This window comes from Uranotaenia lowii, chromosome 2 (assembly GCF_029784155.1).
Source record: "Uranotaenia lowii strain MFRU-FL chromosome 2, ASM2978415v1, whole genome shotgun sequence".
NCBI classification, from domain to species: Eukaryota; Metazoa; Arthropoda; class Insecta; order Diptera; family Culicidae; genus Uranotaenia; species Uranotaenia lowii.
The window spans coordinates 140,809,727-140,832,976 of NC_073692.1; the positions used below are offsets into that span (position 1 = coordinate 140,809,727).

At 36.0% G+C, this 23,250-nt stretch overlaps 1 protein-coding gene across 5 annotated transcripts in view; it reads left to right on the forward strand.

Moving 5' to 3' along the window:
• LOC129746953 (serine proteinase stubble-like) overlaps nt 1-23,250 on the forward strand; it is a 140,797-nt gene that overhangs the window by 38,138 nt on the left and 79,409 nt on the right. Inside the window, exon 1 of one of the 5 annotated variants that reach the window (XM_055740923.1) lies at nt 18,716-18,826. The exons of the other annotated variants lie outside the window; for them this stretch is intronic. The gene's annotated coding sequence lies outside the window, so the exon portion shown is untranslated. Of the gene's footprint in view, nt 1-18,715; nt 18,827-23,250 lie in introns of those variants that run through there. 5 annotated transcript variants of the gene reach the window in all.

Here is a 23,250-nt window from a genome sequence, read left to right on the forward strand (position 1 = left end):
CCCAACGATTTTCTTTTTTTTGTTTTTTTACTTTGAGGAGATTTTACAGATAAATCGTAGTTTTCACTTCAAACAGCCACAAAAATTTCATAAAAAAATTTTTAAGTTAAATAAAAACGTTGAGGTCCAGAAAAACATCTATTGAAAATATTTTGCTCTGATTTTTTTACTTCAAATGATTCTGTGCTGAGATACAGTGTCCACCGCAAATCCTGTTTTCTAAAAGGCATACTCGAAAGTGCTCCGTCACCGGTTGATTTTTCATTAATTTTCTACGGAAAAATTACTAAATGTTTTTTTAACAATGCTTTGAATAATGTAAAAAATTTGAATCCATTTGTTTGAACGATAGCTCTAAAAAAATCGTGAAAATGGTGTTTTTTACCCTTTAGACCCCCCCCCCCCTTAAAGAAAACGAACACACACATATAGGATCTCAGTGAAACTGCAAGTGTCTTTGAAAAGATCTAATTTTGTTTAACTCAAAGCTGTACATTTTCAAGGATATAATGGCTTAAATTTAACGATCGCTTAAACCACCGGCACACAGAAAGAATACTATGTATGCTATGACCGAGATTCGATCTCATGACCTCTTTCTTAGAGGACTTAAACGCTAAAAACTTAAAACCAGAAAAAAAAACTATAACTTTAGAATGCGGAATTTCAAACTCTACGAAATTCCTTGGAGAAAAATCATTCTTTAACTCAAAAACGGTAATAGCAGTCTTGTGCAAATACCTTTGAAAACATTACTTTCTTATGAAAAATTCTTTGTTCCAACTTCACGAAAACGTTGATGTAATATTTCCATTGATTATCCTGAAACCACAACCTACCGCAAACTGACCAAACGGTTAAAAAAAACCCTCGAATCAAAAACAAGACTTTCGTTTTCCCGTGTCAGGTGAATGGGAGAAAGAAAAATGGTGAATTACTGCCCACTCGGAATGAATAAAGAAAACATCAGCTTGAACGAATAACTGAGACCAAAAGATGGATTAACACTTCTGATATGCCGTAATCGCACGAAACGCGGTCATCAGACTAGGTGCGTCTGGCATTCAAGCTTCTGAAAAGAAAACAAACACAGATTTGATCAATTCATTCTAATAAAATATCATCCAATAATTTGTTTTTAATTCTTATATTCTTATATCAGTTTAAAGAAATGTGAATGAAGTAACCTAGTTGTTTGAATTCCCGGATGAATAATTCCACCTGTTTTTTTTTTGTTCCAAATAAAAGACAAACGGTTCAAAAATAGTGAATCCTCTACTTAAGCCCTTAGATATTGTCAAAGTTTTTTTTCACATTTTTCTAAGCATGATTCAGTATTTTTAAAAGAATTAAATCAATCTCAGTGATTAAAAAAAAATAATATGCAACTTTTGTTTTTCTGGCAAATACTTCCTTGTTTGAAGTCATTGAAGTCATTTCCTCTTATGATTTTCATTTCTCAACGTATTTTTAGTCCACGCATTAGAGGGTTAAATAAATGAATAATATTGGCAAATGTCTGAATTTCTTATTTGCATTCAATGGAATTGGCAGCCAAGCTTTTTCTAGCTATTATTTAGTTTTCCAGCATCAGCTGCCATTTCTTGCATCACATCTAGACCATATTAATGGTTTCAATTTTCATGGTTCCGGTTCGTGTCTAAGTGTGTACAGACAACACGAAAGCTGTTCACTTCCAGTTGGGCCTTTTCCTTCGATCGGTCTAGCTTGCGAATAGTGGAACCTGCTACTATTTGTAAGATAGCTACCCTGAGGGGCTGTTAAAGTGCCATTACTGGGATTTTCCAGTTTGTAGACTGGCTCAGTCACTCACTTACTTGAATCCGCGAGGTGTAAGAGAAATGTATGTGGTGAACTAATAAGGTGTTACGCGGCAATGGCGAAAATGCCTTTCCCGAAAGTGCATCCTAGACTCGGCTTTTTGCCTTCATGCACCATTTTTGTCATCATTGAGATGAATGGCGGGGAACGGGGAATGCAGTAGAGGGAGTAGGTACGAATTGCAAGCCTGACGCGACTTATGATTATATTTATGCGCTGTTATGCATGATGTTATACTTCACGCCACAAACCGGGGCCCGGATCAAGTTGTATTTTGGTTCGATCGACGACGACGAAGACGGAATGGATGAAGCAATAATGGAAACAGAAAAACAAACTCCCGCGTTGAAAATTGCTGCAGGAGGAAGTGTGGATCTGTCCCGAAGAGAGGGGGAACTTGTTTACAACCGTGTAATGCAAGTTGGGATGTACTTGGGTGGTTCTAAATTTCTAAAGATTGAAAATAGCGACGTATAATTTTTAATTGTGTACATCCGCCGAACTAGTTTAAAAAAAATATATGGTACTTATTTAGATCACATTCAGATTTAGATGTTAAGCTAAAAAAAAATAGGAATTTGTTTGAAAATTGAAGTTAGTATTTATAAAATCATCTAAGATCTTTTTACCTCCAGAGCTTTCAAAGAGTTCCAGCTTACTTACTTAATGTTCCCGTGCCAATCCTTCAGTGCATAGGGCCGTGGTAAAAGGCCTCCACTGTTGACGATCCAGAGCCAGCGTTTGCACTTGGTCCCAGTCAAGACTCTTGTCGTCAGTTCGTATTTCGGCGGCAAGGCTTCGCAGCCACGAGTTTCTGGGTCTGCCTCTTCTTCGATGTCTTTCTGGATTCCAGTCAAACGCTTTTCTGCAAATCTCATTGTCATCTCTTCGCAGCGTGTGTCCAACCCATCTCCACTTACGTATCCGTATCTCGATTTCTAGCGCCTTTTGATTACACCGACGATGTAGTTACACATTTGTGATCCAGCTTCCAGGCCCACCAAGCGCGGATGATGTTCCGCTTTTCTTATCCGGGTTTCGGTGCATTTCTTAGTACCACCTACCAGGCGTTTTCTGGCTACCAAGATACTGGAAGCACTCCACTTTCTCAACCTGTTGCACAGCTACCATGAAACTGGAGGGATTTCTCGCGTTGATCTCCATTGACTTGGTCTTTCTGACATTGACTTTGAGACCTACTGTCATGGTGCTTTCGGACCTGGCAATATCATCGGCCCGGTCAAGGTCGTTTAGTTTCTCCATTGTTGAAGGTTTCCACGGCAATCCTCGGTTCGGTGCACAGTCGATCGATCCAGCCAGAATCTCATCCAATACGATTAGAAAGAGTAGCGGTGTCTCACTCCATCAATTACCGGGATTGAATCGGACAAGACATCGTCGTGCAAGACTGCACTGTGCTTCGATGAGATGGATTAGTTTCTCTAGGACTTCTCGTCGCCTTAAAGCCGCCCAGATGTTTTTGTGGTTCAGTCAGGAAACCGTTGATTTGCTCCAGTACGATTCGTAGAATTGTGATGTGGTCCACACATGATCGTCCGGATCGGAATCCAGCTTGTTTTTGTCGGAGTGTAGCGTCGATTTTATCCTGGATCCTGTTCAGGATAACTTTGCAGAGTACTTTGAGAGTTGTACAGAGCAAAGTTATGCCTCGTCAGTTACCGCACTTGCTCAGGTCTCCTTTCTTCGGGACCTTTACGAGGATACCCTGCATCCAGTCGGTTGAGAATGTTGCAGTATCCTATATGTAAGTGAAAAGACAGTGCAACATTTGTGCTGACAAGACAGGGTTGGCTTTAAGCATCTCAGCAGGAATGCAATCGATTTCAGGCGATTTTTTGGCCATCATGGCTTTGATTGCCGCTTCTGTTTCAGTCAGCGAGGGCGCTTCCGAGCTGACGCCATTAATGCGATTTACTGTTGGCGCTTCGAGCTGTGGCTTCTGTTGGCCATCGCTATTCGTGACTAGGAAGAGTTGTTCAAAATGCCCAGTCTTACGCTTGAGCTTATCTGTTCCATCTGTCAGCAGCTGACCTGCTCGGTCTTTCAGCGGAAGTCTTGCATTAGTCCTTGCACCGCTAAAGCGGTGAGAAATATCATATGAGAATCGGGTCTCCAATAGTGTCGGCTCTTTCTCCCTCTCCGGCTAGGGAAGAAAAAAAAGTCAAGGAAGGAAAGGAAAAGAAATCAAAACTAAAAATGCAATGCTTTTTTTTCTCAAAAACCTGACAAAATCTGGACAATTTTTCCAATTTTTTCTACAAATGTAATGTTCCTCCGTGACCAATGCTGAACTGGTTCTCGACTCCTTCGTTCCTCTAGGAACTGTAAACTGGATTGTATCCTGAATCTGATCTCCTTAATCGTATGATATCACTGGTTTGTTCGGATAAGTTCACTGCTTCGTTTTTTGAAAAAACTCAACCTACCTACCTACCTAAGGGTCCAGCGCCGATTGACCGGCGCATAGGGCTGAGATAAAAGATCTCCATTGCTGGCGATCCGGAGCCAGCGTCTTCACTTGCTGCCAGCCGAGGTTCTCGTCAACTGTGCGGATCTCAGCGGCTAGACTTCGCCGCCACGAGCTTTTGGGCCTGCCTCTTCTTCGATGCCCATCTGGATTCCAGTCAAGCACCTCTCTGCAAATCTCGTTTTCATCTCTTCGCAGCGTGTGCCCAATCCATCTCCACTTACTTTCCCGAATCTCGATTTCTAGCGCCTTTTGATGACACCGGCGATGAAGTTCAACGTTTGAGATCCAGTTGCCAGGCCACCAAGCGCGGATGATGTTCCGCAGGCAGCGATTCACAAAAACTTGCAGTTTTTGCGTCGTCACCGCATATGTGCACCAAGTTTCACACCCGTACAGCAATACGGATTTGACGTTTGAGTTGAAGATTCGGATCTTAGTTCGTAGAGAGATCTGGCGTGACCGCCAGATGTTTCGGAGACTCGCAAACGCAAATCGGGCTTTTCTGATCCGGGTCTCGATGTCCTTCTTGGTCCCACCATCAGGCGTAATCTGGCTACCAAGATACTGGAAGCACTCCACTGTCTCAACCTGTTGTCCAGCTACCACGAAATTGGAACGATTTTCTGTATTGATTTCCATCGACTTGGTCTTTCCGACATTGATTTTGAGACCTGCTGCCTTGGAGCTTTCGGTGAGGTCGTCGAGTTTGCTCTGCATGTCTTGTTGTGTTTGGGCGAGCAAAACAATATCGTCTGCCAGGTCAAGGTCGTTCAGTTGCTCCATGGTTGAAGGATTCCACGGCAATCCTCGGTTTGGTCTACAGTCAATCGATCCAGTCAAGATCTCATCCATTACGATGAGAAAAAGCAGCGGTGACAAAATACATCCTTGTCTCACTCCAGCAGTTATCGGGATTGGTTCGGACAAGACACCGTCGTGCAAGACCTTGCACGAAAATGCCTCGTACTGTGCTTCGATGAGATGGACTAGTTTCTCTGGGACCCCTCGTCGTCTAAGAGCAGCCCAGATGTTTTCGTGGTTCAGTCGGTCAAATGCTTTTTCGAAATCAACGAACACCAGCAGAAGAGAGTCCTGGAATTCGTTGTTGCCGTCGGAGTGTAGCGTCGATTTTCTCCTGGATCCTGTTCAGGATCACTTTGCAGAGTACTTTGAGGGTTGTACAGATCAAAGTTATGCCACGCCAGTTACCGCACTCTGTTAGGTCTCCTTTCTTTGGGACCTTTACGAGGATACCCTGCATCCAGTCGGCCGGGAATGTTGCAGTATCCCAAATGTCAGCGAAAAGACGGTGCAACATTTGTGCTGACAAGGCAGGGTCGGCTTTGAGCATTTCAACTCAACACAAATTTTCAAATCACACGTTCTTTATTAAATGAACCAAAAACCGTTTATTTCTCGCCTGGCAATAAACTCATTTTATATTTACTTCTAAGTTTACTATCTACTACATAAGGCTAATATAAATTTTCCTATCCGTACTTACTGAATCCAATTAGGAAAAAGTGATTAAAAATGGGATGTGCGCGTTTTTAGCAGATTTTTGACAATAGAGGAATTTGAAAGGTTATTGAACCTAGGCTAATCTTGTGGTGGTAGTTATAAATATGACACAAATAAAATTCTTATTGCTTTGGGCAGATTGTGTTCGGATTCCATCCTCCGCGCGCAGAATTGTTGACATCGGTTGATTGGTCCCCCATGGGAGAAATATAGATGATAATAGTGCAGCTGTATTCCTCCTGCTGATGGTGAAGATGTGGATGCTGCAGACCCTCTCCCAAAGTTGATGATAGTGTAGCTGTATTGCTTTTCCAGATGGTGACGATCCCTGAGGTTGAACTTGTTATGACGTCATTGATCAGTGGTTCGCAACCACCAATTAGATTCCTCAACTATCGAAACATCTAAGCAGAATCAAGTGATTTTTAAACAAAAATATTTTTTTTATCTAAATACGTAAACAGTGTTCAACTGAAAAAAAATATTTGGAGCTAGCTTAAATGAATTCAGGTGAATAAAAATTATTCGTTTGTTAAATTGTGATTAAATCAAACAAATACGTGCTTGTTTAAAAAATATTTCGGCAAATTGAGCCAAGGCCGTGCGAACGGGGATGCGGCGGGGGGGGGGGGGGAGGTCTTAAGGGGTTTATCCCCCCCTCCTTGGAGATTTTTTCCAAGTAAAATTTTCACCGTAGTATCGGAAAATTACTTGACCTTAAAAGGTGTTCCAAATTTACTCTTTACGTTTGAAAATTTACGGTGGAATTTACTCTTAAATAACCCTAGACATTTCATTTTACGACACTATATGACGTTCACGTATTGAAACTAATTTTGAATTGTAAATTCAGGGTTGCAATTCAATTAACCTTTTTTATTAAAACTCTAAATTTGACATACGAAAACCCTACCTTGTCTTTAGAATGGGTGTTTATTAAGAAGTGTAGCTGTACGTCTCGGTGGTCGAGTGGTTAGCGTTGTAAGACGGTACTGGGTGTTAAATGTTAATCTTAAGTTGTCCACGTTATTTATTCAGTCTGTAAAGCCTAAATCGGCTAAGACGGTGTATGTATGTCTTTTGAGTTTTAAACGATCAAAATTAACTTCAAAATAAATTAATCATATAGATACTAATATTATGCATCGACAAGTTGGGAACCATATGACAGACGTTTACCTCTCACGATGGTCAACAGAAACAGCAAAAACAAATCTTAAATCTTATACCCTCTACCTTATCACAAAATTTTGATTTAAAAAATCATTAATGTCATTAAACCTGTTATGCAAATTTGAAATATTCCTCAGGAATCCTATTTCAGTCTTAATTTTATTAAGTGTTTCTTGTTTTTCTGAATGCTCAACATCATATTTGAAAAGGTTTTGATAAATTACACAAGGTCACAAAACTATTATTTTCCGTGATGCAATCTGAGAAAAAGGTTAAAATTTTTTAAGGAAAATCTTCACTTTTTTGACAAAACTTGAAATCAAAAACAAAACATAAAAATAAATATTTTGAGTAAATAATCAAATTTTCTTAAGACTTCCAGTAATTTTGGGTTCTGCCAAAAAAAAAAGTCACAGAATGTCAAAAATATTTGTTATGAAATATCGAAGTTTTTAAACAATGTTGAATTTTAATTTTTTAGATCATACATCATCATAATCTTCAAAATATTATTCCTTGAGTGAATGGACTATAATAATCAAAATGAGAATATGGATTTTTCTTTAATGTGGGTTTGATAATAAATCAGTAGTCAATTATTGAATTCAATTTAAACTGATTTAAGAACTCCATAATAATGTGTCTAACTATAATTAAGAAAAACACACTTACTGAGTCTTTCGCAGATGTCAATAAAAACATTTCTGTTTCGATTTGCTACTAGTCATTAACTGCCTTATTTATTTACTTTTACTAGGTACGTATTATATGCAGTGAAGTGAAAGTCGAAAGTCATATTTATTACATATCACTAAAAATAAATGTGATAGTTTGAATTTGACACAATCTTCGAGTTCACGACGCTAAAATCTACCAAATTAATCATCCAAACATAAGCACCAAATAGCTGTGGCTTTCGGTAATTATTTAAATTCTATTTATAAGTTTTTATAAAGGTAAGACGATTCTGTTGAGGAAAACATTCTGTTAAAAAAGTTATCTATTTCATCTTCATATTTTATTTGTTTAAATTTTTCAATGAATTTACAAAACTTTACAGAGGAGGGTTTATTTTTATTTTTAAATAATTTTGCTGAGTTTTAAAGTCAAGCATTTAAATTTTTTGAAATTTTTTTGTCTTTGTTTTTCAATTCTGTTTTTTGTGTTCTAAAATCATAATATTTCAATTTAATTCCTTATCAAAAAGTCGCATTTCAAATGTCGATTTATTTTTTCAAATAAAAAACACTATAGTGGAATTTTTCAATCAACCCTTCAGTTAAAAATGAAGAAAATAAATGTAAATTTAGATGAATTATACAGAACAATTATATTATTATTTTCCTAACATTTTATCAAAGTTATTTTTTTTTGTCGGATCTGACATTTATTTTAGAATTCAGTTTTTTTTAAATCTGTGTTTTGAATGATTTATGTCTAACTTGAAAACAAATTTTAAGCAAATTTCTAGTTCAGCATAAAGGACATCATTTGGAAAATTAACTGATTATTTTTTGAGTTTGTAAGTGATAATCATGAGAAAGAAAAGTGTTCTAAAAATTCATTTCTTTTTAAATTGTGTATTTTTGTGTTGCTATTATTTTTAGCTAAGTTTGAATTTCGACATCTCCATGAGCGGGTCCTTTGCACGGGCCTAAATTGAGCGATATATCGCTTTGATTTAAAGCCGGAACAAATTTTATATCCTTCTTTTGTCACTCGAAGTTCGAATATTGCAAGGGGGGAGGGATAATGAAAAAAAACATTAATTGTTTGTATTCTACAAACACACAAATATTATTTTGTTGTTGCTTTGTTTGATGGATAATGTAACAAACAAAATAATCAATCACAAATAGTAAAAGAAAAAAAAAAAGAAATCGTCTCGTCTAGGAATCGAAATTGAGTCCTCTTAGTTGTTCAACTTGTCAGATGATTTCTGACAAGCTATAGCTCTTTAACTTAGTTCACTTCGCTGCTAGATTCTTCGGCAGAAAATTGCTCATCATGCCCAATTAACGATGCTTATTCTGGCCCAGGGGGTTTAGTGATCGACTTTCAGCTTTCGGCAAAATTTTATAAAATGCATATCAAACGTTTTATTTACTTTTTCAAGTTTCAGCAAGATACTTGATAAACTCCTTTAGTGTTTCAACATGAAACAGTGATGCAACTCACATAATATAGCTGTTTTCTATGGTTAAATAAGCATCCTCCTTAAGGTGGTCATTATGCCCTCATCTTCTCTAAGTGATAGCAAATGTTGATAATAAAATTTTGAAAAATTGGGGCACAGGATCTGATTTTTTTTGAAAATTGAATAGATTTTAAGATTAAAGCTGTAAAATTTTTAAAAAACGACTTCCATAGTTATTTATTCTTAGCCTGTATTGTTTTCAAGGAATCGCTAAATGTAACCTGAAAGCCGAATGAAACAACAAAGCTAAGTGGTGTCTTTTTAACTATTGGGTAGAATTTAATGAAAATTTGGGTGGAATAAGTTCATAGTGCATTGTTTACATCCAAGATTTAGAGTCCTCAACTCAAAACTCGCGGAAATGGAGTCGAAAGAACAGCTCGTGCGTGATAAAATCCGAGAACAAGGATCTCTCGCATCGTTCCATCACTAAAACGTTGGGAATCGCGAATTCCACGGTGTCGCGAGTGATTAAGCGGTTCGAGGAACGATTGACTACCAGTTGGAAGCCCAGAAGTTAAGGAAAAAGTATTCCATACAACCGCGTTGTTGGGCCTTCAACCGAAACTCGAACGCTTCCGTTCGGGATGTGGCTAAGAAGCTGCACCTAAGCCGAAGTTTTGTCCAGAAGGCCAAAACTAAGGCTGGGCTTCGAACGTTCAAGGTACAAAAGGCCTCTAATCGTGACGAGGAGCAGAATAAGTCCGCCAAAACCCGGGCCAGGAAGTTGTACCTCAACATGCTGACGAAAGTTGAATGCTGCATCATGGACGACGAGACATATGTGAAGGCCGACTTCAAATAGATCCCCAGCAACCTGTTTTCCACGGCTAAGGATAATTTCAGCGATTCGGAGCATGTCCGCACTCAGAAGATATCCAAATTTGCAAATAAATTCCTGGTTTGGCAAGCCATCTGCACGTGCGGGAAACGGAGTGCATCTTTCGTGACCCAGGACACGATAAACGGACAGGCGTATATGAAAGAGTGCCTCTAGAAGCGACTGCATCCTCTCCTGAAGGCCCACAACGTCCAAACAATCTTCTGGCCGGATTTGGCCTCATGCCACTACTCCAAGGACGTGCTGAAGTAGTATGCGGATTTCGTGCCGAAAATGTTCAACCCTCCCTACACTCCGGAGCTCAGCCTTATCGAGAAGTACTTGGCGATTATGAAGCAGCACCTTCTTAAACGACCTAAGGTAGTGAGAACAGTCGAGGATCTGAAAAAAGTATGGGTTTACATGCAAAAAACGGTTGATTCACAGGTTGTGCAGAATTTTATGGGCGGCGTTAAGGCCAAGGTGCGGGAATTTGCGAATGGACTACGAATAAAATCTAATATATAAAGATGAGTTGGACTATATATGTTTGTATGCACCTTATACAAATCCACACCGCTTAACGGATCAGCCTGAAATTTGGTACAGTTATGTGTTTGGACCATGGTAAGGTTTTAGTAATAGTTTTGAGTCCCTCCCACCTAACGAAAGGGACCCTCCCATACAACTTTCGTTATTTCTCCCACGTACCAAAAGTCATGGCACCCATTTTGTTGACAGATTTTCGTTTCCTTTGGCGGGGTTATTTTCACCATCACCATGGGCTGGGCATTAGAAACGACCATGCAAAGTTCACGTGTACTGTATAGCAAATCAAAGCTTGCTAAGCATTAAAAATGTGAAGGGGAAATTTTAGCGGGTGTTTTTTGTCCTCCTACTATTAAAAGTACGAGGGTCTACAAAAACATAAAGTGAACTGAACAGTGAACAATAAATTGACTTTTTCAGCGGAACAACTATTTTTACTGAGTGTTGAAAAACTTATGAACCGATTTTCTTAAATTCCAGCTTTTAAGAGCCAACCATTTTTATATTTTTGGGATTATTAATAGAGAAAGATAAATTAATTAGATTCAGAGTTATAAGTCCAAGGCTGCAATTTTAACGCTTCGATAGCCTTCGAGGAATTCAAACGGGGGTTTAGATAATTGATTAGGAAATTTAATCCAAGGTTTTGATTTTTATACATTTCAATTAAATTGGCCAATTTCTAACTTTTGAGTCATTTTTGATCATCAATGTGACTTGACAGCATTGAACACTTTTCGAAATAATTCATGGGATGATTGTGTCCAACAATATATCCAACATTGAAATATAATTCAAATTAAACCTATTTCTTTAAATTATAATGGTAACTTCGGTTCAGAAATAGTTTGTTTTTGATAACTTCAAAAAACTATAAGTAAAACTTTCAACATTTAAAACCAAGTACTCATAAAGTAGTGTGATTTTAAAAATCACACATACTATTGAAAACATGCAAAGTGAGTTCAACAATATTCTAAAGTCTTTTTTTGAAAATTTCTTAGTAAATAAAGCTTGAATATACCATTGTACAGGGAGATCAGCCAGCTTGAAAAGTGGGATGATCTCCAAAAAAAAAAAAGATTTTTATCAAATGGGGGATGTGAAAGTTTAACAAACAGTTTCATCAGCTGGAGATAAAAAAAAACAGCTAAATCTATTCAAGCATCCTTAGAAATGGTGGGTGGAAAAAATGTTTGTTATGATAGGATGAACAAGCATTCAAGGGAAATAATTTTGAGTTACTTTGAACACAAACCTTATAACTATATTCAAAATTATGAACACGAGAAAAACAATAAATAATCTCAATCTAAATTAAAAAAAGACTAACAAAACTTACAAAGCTAACATGGCCTAAAATTGCAAAATTTCTTATATCTAATGATGAATACAAAGCTGATTTTGAAAAGTCCAACGACTCATTTTGATTTTTATTTTATGCGAACCCGAGCAAGGCCGGGTAAAAACAGCTAGTGGTAAAATAAAGTTCAATAGTTATTTTTTATTTCTTGAAAATTTGATGGCAATCGGATGTAAACTCGAATTTTGCGAATCAGTTTTTTGTGTTGCAATTTCATTGTGGACACCCTTTATAATGATTTGAGGCTTTTGAAAGATATTTCTTCTTGGTTCATTTTGGAATCAGTAGCCTTGTCCACCTTAAAATAGGAGAGCCTTTAGTTCTGTTTCAACCGTTGAGCAAGTCACATGTGACAGAGTGAGCAGCTGTTGAACAATTGTTGGTTTTTGAAATAGTGCTATTGAAAAGAGACTTTTTTTTTGAGTGGTTACATTTGTGTTAAAACATACGAGTGAGTTCCGTGGTAGTTATGGCCGCGGATCCGGGAGGTGGCGGAACTCCTCCTAGAGTCTTCGGATCCCGTTTCGAGATGTTGGCAAATGAACAAGATAACGTTGAAAGAGGTGTTTCGTCTAAAAAATTTAAAAACGTGAAGAGAACAGCACAACGTGATCGGGAAAACGAGCAAATATTCTCCAAGCAACTTCGACTGTATGGGAAGGATAACGGCGGAAGGTTCTTGATTCTCACTCGTACCGATGAAGGCAAGACGATGGATGATGTCAATCCATTTCTCATTAAAAAATGTATTGATAATATTACATCGGGAGTTGAAATAACCAGATTCAAGGATGGGAAACTTCTACTCAAATCTACTGATCGACACCAAGCGGAGAAACTGTGCAAACAAAAATCGTTATGTGATTCAATACACGTGAATATTGTAGAACACGATTCTTTGAACCGAACGAAAGGCACAATCTACTGTCCGGATCTCAAGCCTATGAAAGATGAGGATATTCAAAAACATTTGGCAGAGTTCCACGTTGTCGAAGTAAGGCGAATGCAACGTATCAGCAGACGAGTAACCTCTACCACAACGCCGCCATCACCACCACCTGTTAGCGATCAACCAAAGGAGAATGAAAAAAAAACTAAACCTAACCTAGAAGACACCGGATCTTTCATATTGACCTTCGATCTGAGTTACTTACCAGATACCATCGATGTAGGTTTCTACAAATGTAAGCTGCGACTCTACGTACCCAACCCAATGCGGTGCAATGTGTGCCTTCGCTACGGTCATAAAAAAGAAAGCTGCAAAGGAAATCGAGTGTGCGCCAAATGTGCCGAGTTATTTCACGACCAACAGCCATGTTTGCACCCAGTCAAATGTGTAAACTGTCGGGGCTCTCACATGGCATTCTCGAAGGAATGTCCAATCTATGTTGATGAGCAAGAAATTCAAAAAATCCGAGTCACCCAGAGAGTAACGATGAAGGAAGCACGACAGAAACGGAGGCAACAGGTACCCCTTGAACTCATCATCACTCAACGTCCCTCTCAAACTTTTGCCGGTGTTCTGAGAACCGGAAGCAATGGATCGATATCACCAACTCAAACGCAGACCTCTCCAGTAGAAAATCCAACGAAGGCTCTGGCAAGCAGCAAACCGACGACACTCACTAGAACATCGAATGTAACACGAGCGACGCAACATGAGAACACGGAACAACCAACGCCGAACCCAGCAAACTGGGTTCCTCCAGGTATGCAGAATGAAAATCACGAAAAACCATGTAATATAAAAAACCAATCAGATTCAGATTTGAATGATGTGACTAGTGTTAACTTTGAAAACGTTGATCCTCCTCAAGTATCAGAATTAAGTATTTTATCACAAGCAATATCCTCTTCCATTTTATTAAATGTTCCAGATTATACGAAAATTAACGACCAAGATATATAAATTATAACAGATATTAAGATTCTTTTCTTTTACCACTTTGACACATCGGAACAAAAATTTTGAGATTTCAGAAATCATTTTACTTTTTTTTTTCACAATAATTTTCGCAATGGCCATGTTACAATGGAATTGTAATGGATTTCAGCAACACATTCAGGAACTGAAACTTTTGATTAGTCAATACAATCCTTATGCTATTGGTATTCAGGAATCTCACTTTAAGCAAACTAACATTCCAACACTTAAAAATTTCAAATTGTTTTATAAGATTGACGAAATTCACCATCGAGCAAGCGGTGGTGTAGTAATTTGTATTCGCGAAGGCTTCGAAGCACAAGAACTCGATTTAGAAACAGAGCTGCAGGCAGTTGCTGTCAAATTGTTTTACCCTGTAGAGTTTACTCTATGTTGTCTTTATCTTCCACCTGGAGAGACCATTTCTGAAAAGATTTTGTACGAGTTGATTTTGCAACTTCCCAAGCCTTTTTTGATTATGAGTGACTGTAATGCACACAATGTTTGTTGGGGTAGTAGAGAGGATAGTGTGAGAGGTAAAATGTTGGTTGATTTTTTCGAACGTTTTGATTTGAATTGTTTAAACGACGGATCACCCACTCACTTTAGTGTAGCACATAATACTTATTCGTCTATTGATCTTACTTTTGGTTCGCCATCTTTATCTACTGTATTTAGCTGGGTTGTTCATGATGATTTATGTTTCAGTGATCATTATCCTATCGTTATCAATCCTTTGCAAACTAACCTTAACATTTCCAAACGACCTAGGTGGTTAACTAATGAAGCGGACTGGGCTAAGTTTCAGGACTTAGTGACAATAAATATTAATGAAAATATTCCATTAAGTACTTTAGAACAAGTGACACATTTTTCTAACTCTATCATTGAAGCAGCTACTCAATCTATTAAAAGAACGTCTGATATTATCAAAAAATTCCGTCCCCCTTGGTGGAGCTCTGAAATATCTAATAGTATTAAGGAAAAAAGAAAAGCACTAAGAAAGTTCAATGAACATATGTCTACAGAAAACATGATAGCTTACAAGTTAGCAAAATCAAAATCAAGAAATTTAATAAGACGACAATCCAAGGCTAGCTGGAATAATTTTGTAGAATCTGTGTCAGCTTCAACTTCTAATAATGTTGTATGGAGTAAAATTCAGAATCTTAGAGGAAGAACTAAAAACTGTTTAATTTCTTCGCTGAAAGTAGACAATAATTTGATAACACAGCCAGATAGAATAGCTGAACAATTAGGAAAACATTTTTCACAAATTTCAAGTTGCGAGAATTACTCGAAGGATTTCACACGTTGGTCCGACGAAACTGAAAAAACCAATATTTCTTTCGATGAGTTAGAAAACAATGTATTGAATACTCCGTTCAAGATGATTGAGTTACAGATGTCTTTAGCAACATGTAAAGGTTCATCTACAGGTGTCGATGATGTTCACTATCACATGCTTCAAAATCTTCCTCCCGATGCAATGTTTTATTTGTTAAGAATGTTTAACCAAGTTTGGTCTGAAAGAGTTTTTCCTGATCAATGGCGCCGATCGATAGTTATAGCTATACTTAAACAAGGGAAAAGTCCGCTCAATAGTCAAAGCTACCGTCCAATATCTCTTACCTCCTGTTTGTGTAAATTAATGGAAAAATTAGTGAATCGAAGACTCCAATGGTTTCTAGAAAATAGTAAATTTTTTGATCCAACACAGTCCGGCTTTCGTAAATTTCGTAACACTTTGGATAATTTAGTTACATTAGAATCATCGATACAAGAAGCTTTCGAAAACAAGGAACATTTGATTTGCATATTTTTTGACATTGAGAAAGCCTACGATATGACGTGGACAGTACAAATAATTCAAACTCTCTCGGAAATGGGTGTAAGAGGAAATATGTTGCACTTTATCAACAATTTTCTAGAAGATCGTAGCTTCCAAGTTCGAATAGGAAATCATTTATCATCATCTTTCAAACAAAATAATGGATTACCACAAGGATCAGTTTTAAGTGTAACCCTTTTTCTAATTGCGATCAATTCAATGAAAACTAGTTTTCCTCCTCATGTTAGAAGTTTAAAATTTGCAGATGATACAGTAGCTTATGTAGCTGGTAAATCTTTAGAGGTAGTTCAAGAAAAACTTCAGCAAACTTTAGCAAATCTAGAAAAATGGTGTGATCATACTGGCTTCCGTTTTTCCACCACGAAAACGAAGGTAATACATTTTTGTCGACGCTTCAGATGTATTCATAATCCATCGTTAGTATTTAACAATCAAAATCTAGAGTATGTTGAATCCCATAAGTTTTTAGGTATTTTCTTTGACAAAAAACTAAAATGGGACATTCACATAAAAAATCTAAGAAAAAGCTCAGAAAATTCTTTACGGATAATCAGGACATTAGCACATACCACATTTGGTTCTAATAGGAAAACTTTACTCACCCTTCTCAAATCGTTGGTAATTTCTAAACTAGATTATGGAAGTATTGTATATGGCACTGCTAATGAGAAACTACTAAAATCACTGGGAACAATACAGAATACAGGAATTCGATTGGCAACTGGTGCATTTAGGACAAGTCCAGTGTTGAGTTTACATGCAGAGTCTGGGATTTTACCAATGGATTACCGTCGAGATTTACAAATAATCAAAACAGGAATTAAAATATGTTCTTTAGAAGACCATCCATTAAGAAAAAAAATTGTGCTTTTGAGAAATCAGACTAGGTGTGAAAATACTAACGAATGTTCGAAATCTTTCATTCATCGTTGTTTGCACAAATTTGATAAATATGATTTAGTTTTCCAGTTCCCGATGCCTAGGTCAATTTTTCCTACCCCTTTTTGGACTCAAGATTCTCAGCTACAATTTGATATATCTTTAAATAAATTTAAAAAAACAAACACAAGTCCAATGACTTTTAAGGCCCACTACTTAAAAATACTTAAAGAACATGAAAATTATTTGAAATTTTTCACAGATGGATCAAAGACAGATTCAACTGTTGGTTTTGCAGTTTACGATGGGTTTAATAATATAAAGAAAAGAATTTCTTCAGCATCGTCAATATTTACCGCTGAACTTCTTGCAATTCAAGAAGCAGTTGAAATTGCTCTTTTAAAAGAAATGCAATATCAATTCGTGATATTCTCGGATTCTCTCAGTTCTATTTTAGCACTGAAAAATCCTTCCAGTGACAACCCAATTGTTCAAAAAATATACCAAATTATTAAAACTAAACCTTTAGTAACAATAAAAATAATATGGATTCCAAGCCATATAGGAATAGATGGCAATGAAAAAGCCGATAATCTAGCTAAATCTTCTCACTTGGAAACATTGACGCCAATTTCTCTTCCTATATTTGATTTTATAAATTTAGCTAAAAGTAATATTATTAAATCATGGCAAAATTTTTGGACTAATCTTGAAAATAATAAATTAAGAATGTGTCATAACGTGGTAAAAGAATGGCATAAAATGCATACCCTTTCAAGAAAAGACTCAGTAATTTTGACAAGAATTAGAATCGGTCATTCCAGATTAACTCATTCGTATTTATTTGAAAAACAATCTCCCCCACTATGCGAATTTTGCAACTGCCAATTAACAATCAACCATCTTTTTGTGGATTGCAATAAAGTAGTCGATAGTCGAACAAAGTTTAATATTAATGAGGAAAGCTTGAAATTAAATGGAGATTATAAAAACGTGATAAATTTTTTAAAGGAGATCAACGTTTACAAAGACTTATGATAGGATTAAAAAATGTAGAAGTAAGAATTCGATGTAAAATATTTATTCTGATGTGTACACATTTATTTTTTTTTGATAAAAAATAGTGCCAATAGCCTGTTAAGAGCTGGGCACTTTATTGTTCAAAAAAAAAAAAAAAAAAATAGGAGAGGTGGACCTTAAAATAGGAGTTTATTTTATGCTTACTTGTTATTTTGTATGGTCTTGTAAATTTTTCAGAGCTGACATAAAAACCGAACTCAAAATAAGGGTCATGCTGCTTCATAACATAAAAACTTATTTTAGCGAATTGATTTCTGTTTTTCTCATCAGCTCATTTTTTCACAAAACGCTTTTTTCAACAAAATCATTAACGTTTTTAGAAGCTCTGTTGAAAACTTCTAATTCCTTCGGTTGAATAAACGTTAGCTTAATTTTAATAATATAATTAGAATATACTCTATTTCTTGCAACAAATTGAGACCACCCTCCTTGAATCAAATCACTTTGTGGGTGTCATGTGGCCGTACACCAATGATGGGTCTCTGGGGCATACTACTGAATCGAAACGTACGAAGACGAAGACGAGGACGAAGACGATTGAATAGGAGGTAGCCTATAATAATGAAGTCGGGTATGACTTAAGCTGCGGTCGCTCGCTAAAACCGGAGAAAGTATTTTGCAACGACTAACCAAATCCGACAGTGCCGGTTTTGCTGCTTTACTGCTGCCAGCTTTGCTACTGGATGGCGCACTTGACTATATTTTGCGTTTTTTTATTTTTTTTTTCAATAGTACCGTGAATTCGGTACGGTTTAATTCAAGGCAAATGGAAAAGAAGCAACAGAAAAAAACAGCAACTGTCTCAAAGCAGGATCAACCGAATGCATCAGCTGTTTGAGTGAATGGTTTAAGTGCGCCTTTGGAAGAAGTGTCATCATCATCATCATATCGAAACTTGCGCAAATTTGAATTTTCGCTGCTGGTGTTTAGCGTTTTATCGCACGTACGTCGCCTTGCCCAGCCGAGTGAGACGCGTTAGCGCAGTTGAAGAAATTTGTACGATCGTCTGGTGGAACTGCTTTGTTGTTTTCAAATTTACTGTGAATTTGAAGCACGTTTGGTGACAAATTTTAATTAAAATGTAAAGTGTTCAATTAATTGTATATCAAGTTAAAAATACTGAATAATCTTGCTGGTGAGTCTACAAATGTTAAATTCTACGTTTGATCAATTTTGAAATCGAAGGCAATGTGCCCGGAAATCATCCCACAAAACAGCTGTTTAACAAATCGCCCCAAAACCTTCAATCACAGCATTTGTGAAATAGGCCAAACCGCTATCATAGTCTTAGGAAACAACAAAACAAAAATAAACATGGATAATACAAAAGACAGCAACAAAAAACACACAATACAAACCCCTTTTGCACCACAACAAAAACTCGGAACAAAAACAATTGGTTCGATTACGTTTACGTCCTCCCCCGCTTGGATGTGGAAATGGTGGCAAAGCAGTGCCCGTTACAGTCAGCCGCCCGATTGCATTCATCGGAATTTGGATTTGAACTGGGGATGATGGAGGCACTTTTCCTTCTCCCTATGCCGGTGACCGGCACCGGAAAACTTCCACCCATTCAAATCGATGTAGCTTATAAATCAATCCCTTCACTTCAGTCCTACCGTCATGCGCGTTAAGCTGGAGTTGATTTTTTGAAAAGTGTAACAAAATGGTACACTATTGTACTGTGTAATGTGAGAAGTTTTTTTTTTTTTAATTATTTCATCATGAAAATAAAAATTATTTTATTTCTAAATTCTTTCTGTATTGGTTGTTGTTGTACTTTCTTTATTTGAAACGGCTCATGCTTTGAGGCTTTAAGGAGCCAAACTCGTTTTGTATGTTTATCTAGAGGTCTTGATAATCTTTTTCTAAGACAACAGGAATTATATTTAAACTGTTCCAGGAATTAAAAGCACACTTAATGTTAACGGTAATTTTGAATCGATTTTTTCTCGCATTCTACTGGCTGCGTCCATTTAATTACATATTTCTGTACGTGATTACATAAAAAAAACCTCGACACGAATGCCATAAGGATGGTAAAGTGTCGTTAATAAAACTTTTAAAAAAATATGAAATAAATAAAACATTTATTTTGCGATAACATTTCTAAATGCGTGGTTTAATAGTCCGGAGAAGAGAAAAAGTATCGTGCACAAGTGGTCAACTGTGAGTGAAATCTCATTGGGAAAATTGGCCAAGAGGAATGTGAGCGTCGGAGGGGTACGGACAGCTATAAGAAAATATGATGAACATTTACGTTTGAAGATGAACCGAGGAGTGGTCGAAAATCTGGTCCTGTAGGTCCTGCTATCGACAAAAAGATCAAGGATGCCTACAAACAGAAACCATCGGCTTCCGTTTGGGATGTGGCGAGAAGTTGGGACCTCGACGTCTAACGTGATGCGTGCTCAAGAGCGACTTGAGCTCAAGATGTCTCGGAAACAGAAAAAAACCTAGAAGGAGCCCAAATTAAGCCGCTTCTGTCAAACCATGAGCCCGAAAACTGTATGATTCATATTTTGCAAAATTTCTGGGTGCATTATTATGGACAATGAAACGTTTCTGAAACTGGGCTATATAACCATTTCTTGGCCAGAATACTTTACTGTACGCATCCTCGAGACAGAGAAGGCCAAAAAATTCCTTTGTTATATAAATTGATAACCACCCTAAAAACCATTTTTTGAAAATCAGTTACAGAAGCTAGAAAAATGTTAATTGCCAAGAGGGAAAACCTAGAAAATCATGGTTTTGGGGGTTAAATCCCCCCCCCCCCCCCCATGAATGTTCAAAGATGCCAAGCAAAATGTTCTTCTCCAAACGAAAAATTTCAGATCAAATATTTTTGAACGACTAAAATGATTCAAAAGTAACAATCTTTACTCAGCACATTGAAATCTTATCCCAAGTAAATAATTACACTACTGTTTTTCAAAAAAAATCTTACTTGTTGATAAAATTTGTGTCCCGAATATCGAATTCAAATAAGATTATACTAAGCTTACAAAATCGGCCAGGGTTTTCCCGAAGTTTTGAACTTTATTTGCTAAATTAAACAAAAATTTAAATTAGGACATTAAGATTATGTTTTTTGCGCCTAAATTTTTTGAGTAAACTTTATCAAAATTAATGTGTACGATTTTTTAAAGCATAAGCCAAGTGTTTTTCATCATGTATTTTTTTAAATTTTGATATTGGCGGATATCTAAGAAAATATCCTGGATTTGCACAGCCGGCAAAAATTTACGGAAAGCTAAGGTTAGAAAAATCCCAGATTTTGTGGTTCCAAGTTTGCTTATAATCATTAAAACTCGATGTCAGTTATAGGAATTCGGATTCTGTACACAGTTTATTGTTACTGAAATTCAGTTTAGATCGTCTTTGGAAAAAAAATCAGATTCGCAAGTTCAATAACGAATAAATAACTCAAGATAGAATTCAAATTGAGAACCAAATATTCAGAATTCAAATATGAGATTATCATTGAAAAATCTGATCAAAATTTTGCATTTTGGTTCATGATAAGTAAGAATTATTTTCTGGAACTAAAATCAAAAATCGTGTTTAAATTCGGAATTCTGATTTCAAACTCTGGTTCAAAAGGCAGTATTCTGATTCGGAACCCAAATGAAAGATTTATATTCAGCTCGAAGTTAAATTTTATAATCAAGGTTAAAATATATATGTGGGAATTTTATTAAGGTTTCAAATTGTAGGTACACGTAGTTTCATAATTTTGATTCTGGATTCAAAACTAAAATTTTATAGATAATCAAAGTTAGTTTGGATCACAAACTAGAAAAAATCACAAATATAAAATAAAATTTAGATTTAAGAGAAAACTAGATTTTTTTTAATTCAACTAAAAACATATTTTACTGGTTATTTGTTTAGCATTATTTATATTGGAGATATACTTAGTTTCAAACAAAAACCTTTAATTTTAATCTTTTACAAGCGTAGATAGAAAATAAATCTGATTTCAACCGCAAACCTTATCTCTTCCTGAATATTTAGAGTTTTTGTTATCAAAGCCTCAAACGACCATGCTTGTGGTTTAAAAGAACCAGGTTACTACTTTTTATTTAAGAAAATATCAAAAGTTTTTCATTAAAATGAAATCTTCAAATAGATGAATTTCAATTAATTTTTTTTAAACTCCCTGAAAAAAAAAATTGGCAACTTCTAGGACTTATTTTTGAAACTAAGAAATTAAAACAAGCACTATACTATTAATGTCAAATGACTCCAACCTGAATAATTATAATGAACCTTCATTTTTTTTACTATGTTTTTAGCCAGGGCCGTAGGAAGAACCGGCTCGTGGGGGGGTTTTGGTGATTTTTTTTTCTAAAACAATTTTGCTTGGACAATGCAAAGACACAGAATAGTGAAAAATGTGTAGGTTCTATCAAATTATTTAGGTTGAAGTAAATTAACATTTAAAGTTATTCATTTCAATTCATAACTTTCAAAAAAGTCCTAGTTGATGCCAATTTTTTTCTTGAGGCTTTAACTTTTTTTTGGGAACTTGTGATATAACTCAGTTGGCAAGTCAGCTGCCTCCTGAGCTGATGTCCGTGAGTTCGAGCCCAAGAGTAATCATTGAACACAGTTACCTGGTTAGTTTTTTAGTCAGTCCGCCGTTGATAAAAATTGGGAAGGACACAAAAATGTTAAAATGACTGTATAATCGAAACAAAAAATTAAACTTATAAATAAGGGATTTTGGAAGTTTCATTTGAAAGAAAACTTTTTGAATTCACTTAAACAAGCAATCTTTTTTTTATAACTGTTGCATTTGATGCAATGGTCAAAATGTATCAAATATTCAGAAATGAGAGAAACAAATGAGGATTACGGTTCAAGTCGGGTTAATTTTCTACTCTTGTAAATTTAAATAAAATTATAGATTAAATTTTTTAAGAATCTGAAATATCAAATTTCCAACTAAATTCAACCTGATGATTAAAAACAAGCTATTTCATCAATAAAAAATATCAATAGTGATTTATATTTCATAATAAATCCCCTGTGAATAGTTTTAAACTTTTCTTTTTTCAAAAAACAAATTCTTTGAATTGAATTCAGGTCTTATTCTATATTTGTGATTTTCACCAGGTTTGTGTTTCTAAACTGACTAATTTTTAATCAAAAATCAAAGTTATGAAACAGCGACCTCCTTCAATTTTAATCCTTAATTAAATTCTCATATTGATATTCTAATCTTGATTATAAAACTTAACTTCGAGTTGAATTTAAATACGAATTTTAAATTTTAATTCCGAGACTGAATTCTGCATTTTGAGCCTAAATTCAAAATATGATTCTAAATTCTTCTTATAAATTTGAACCAAAAAAGCGAAATTTAATCAGAACCCTCAACCAGAAATGTCTTACTTCATTCTGAATTTATGGGTTACAATATTAATTGTCTTTCAATTATTTACTCGTGATTGAACTTGTTAATTTGAACAAAAATTCCGAATGATAAAGTTGTTACTGATTTTTCAATTCTGGACTCATGAAACTTTCTTGTGCTTCAATTCTGCATAT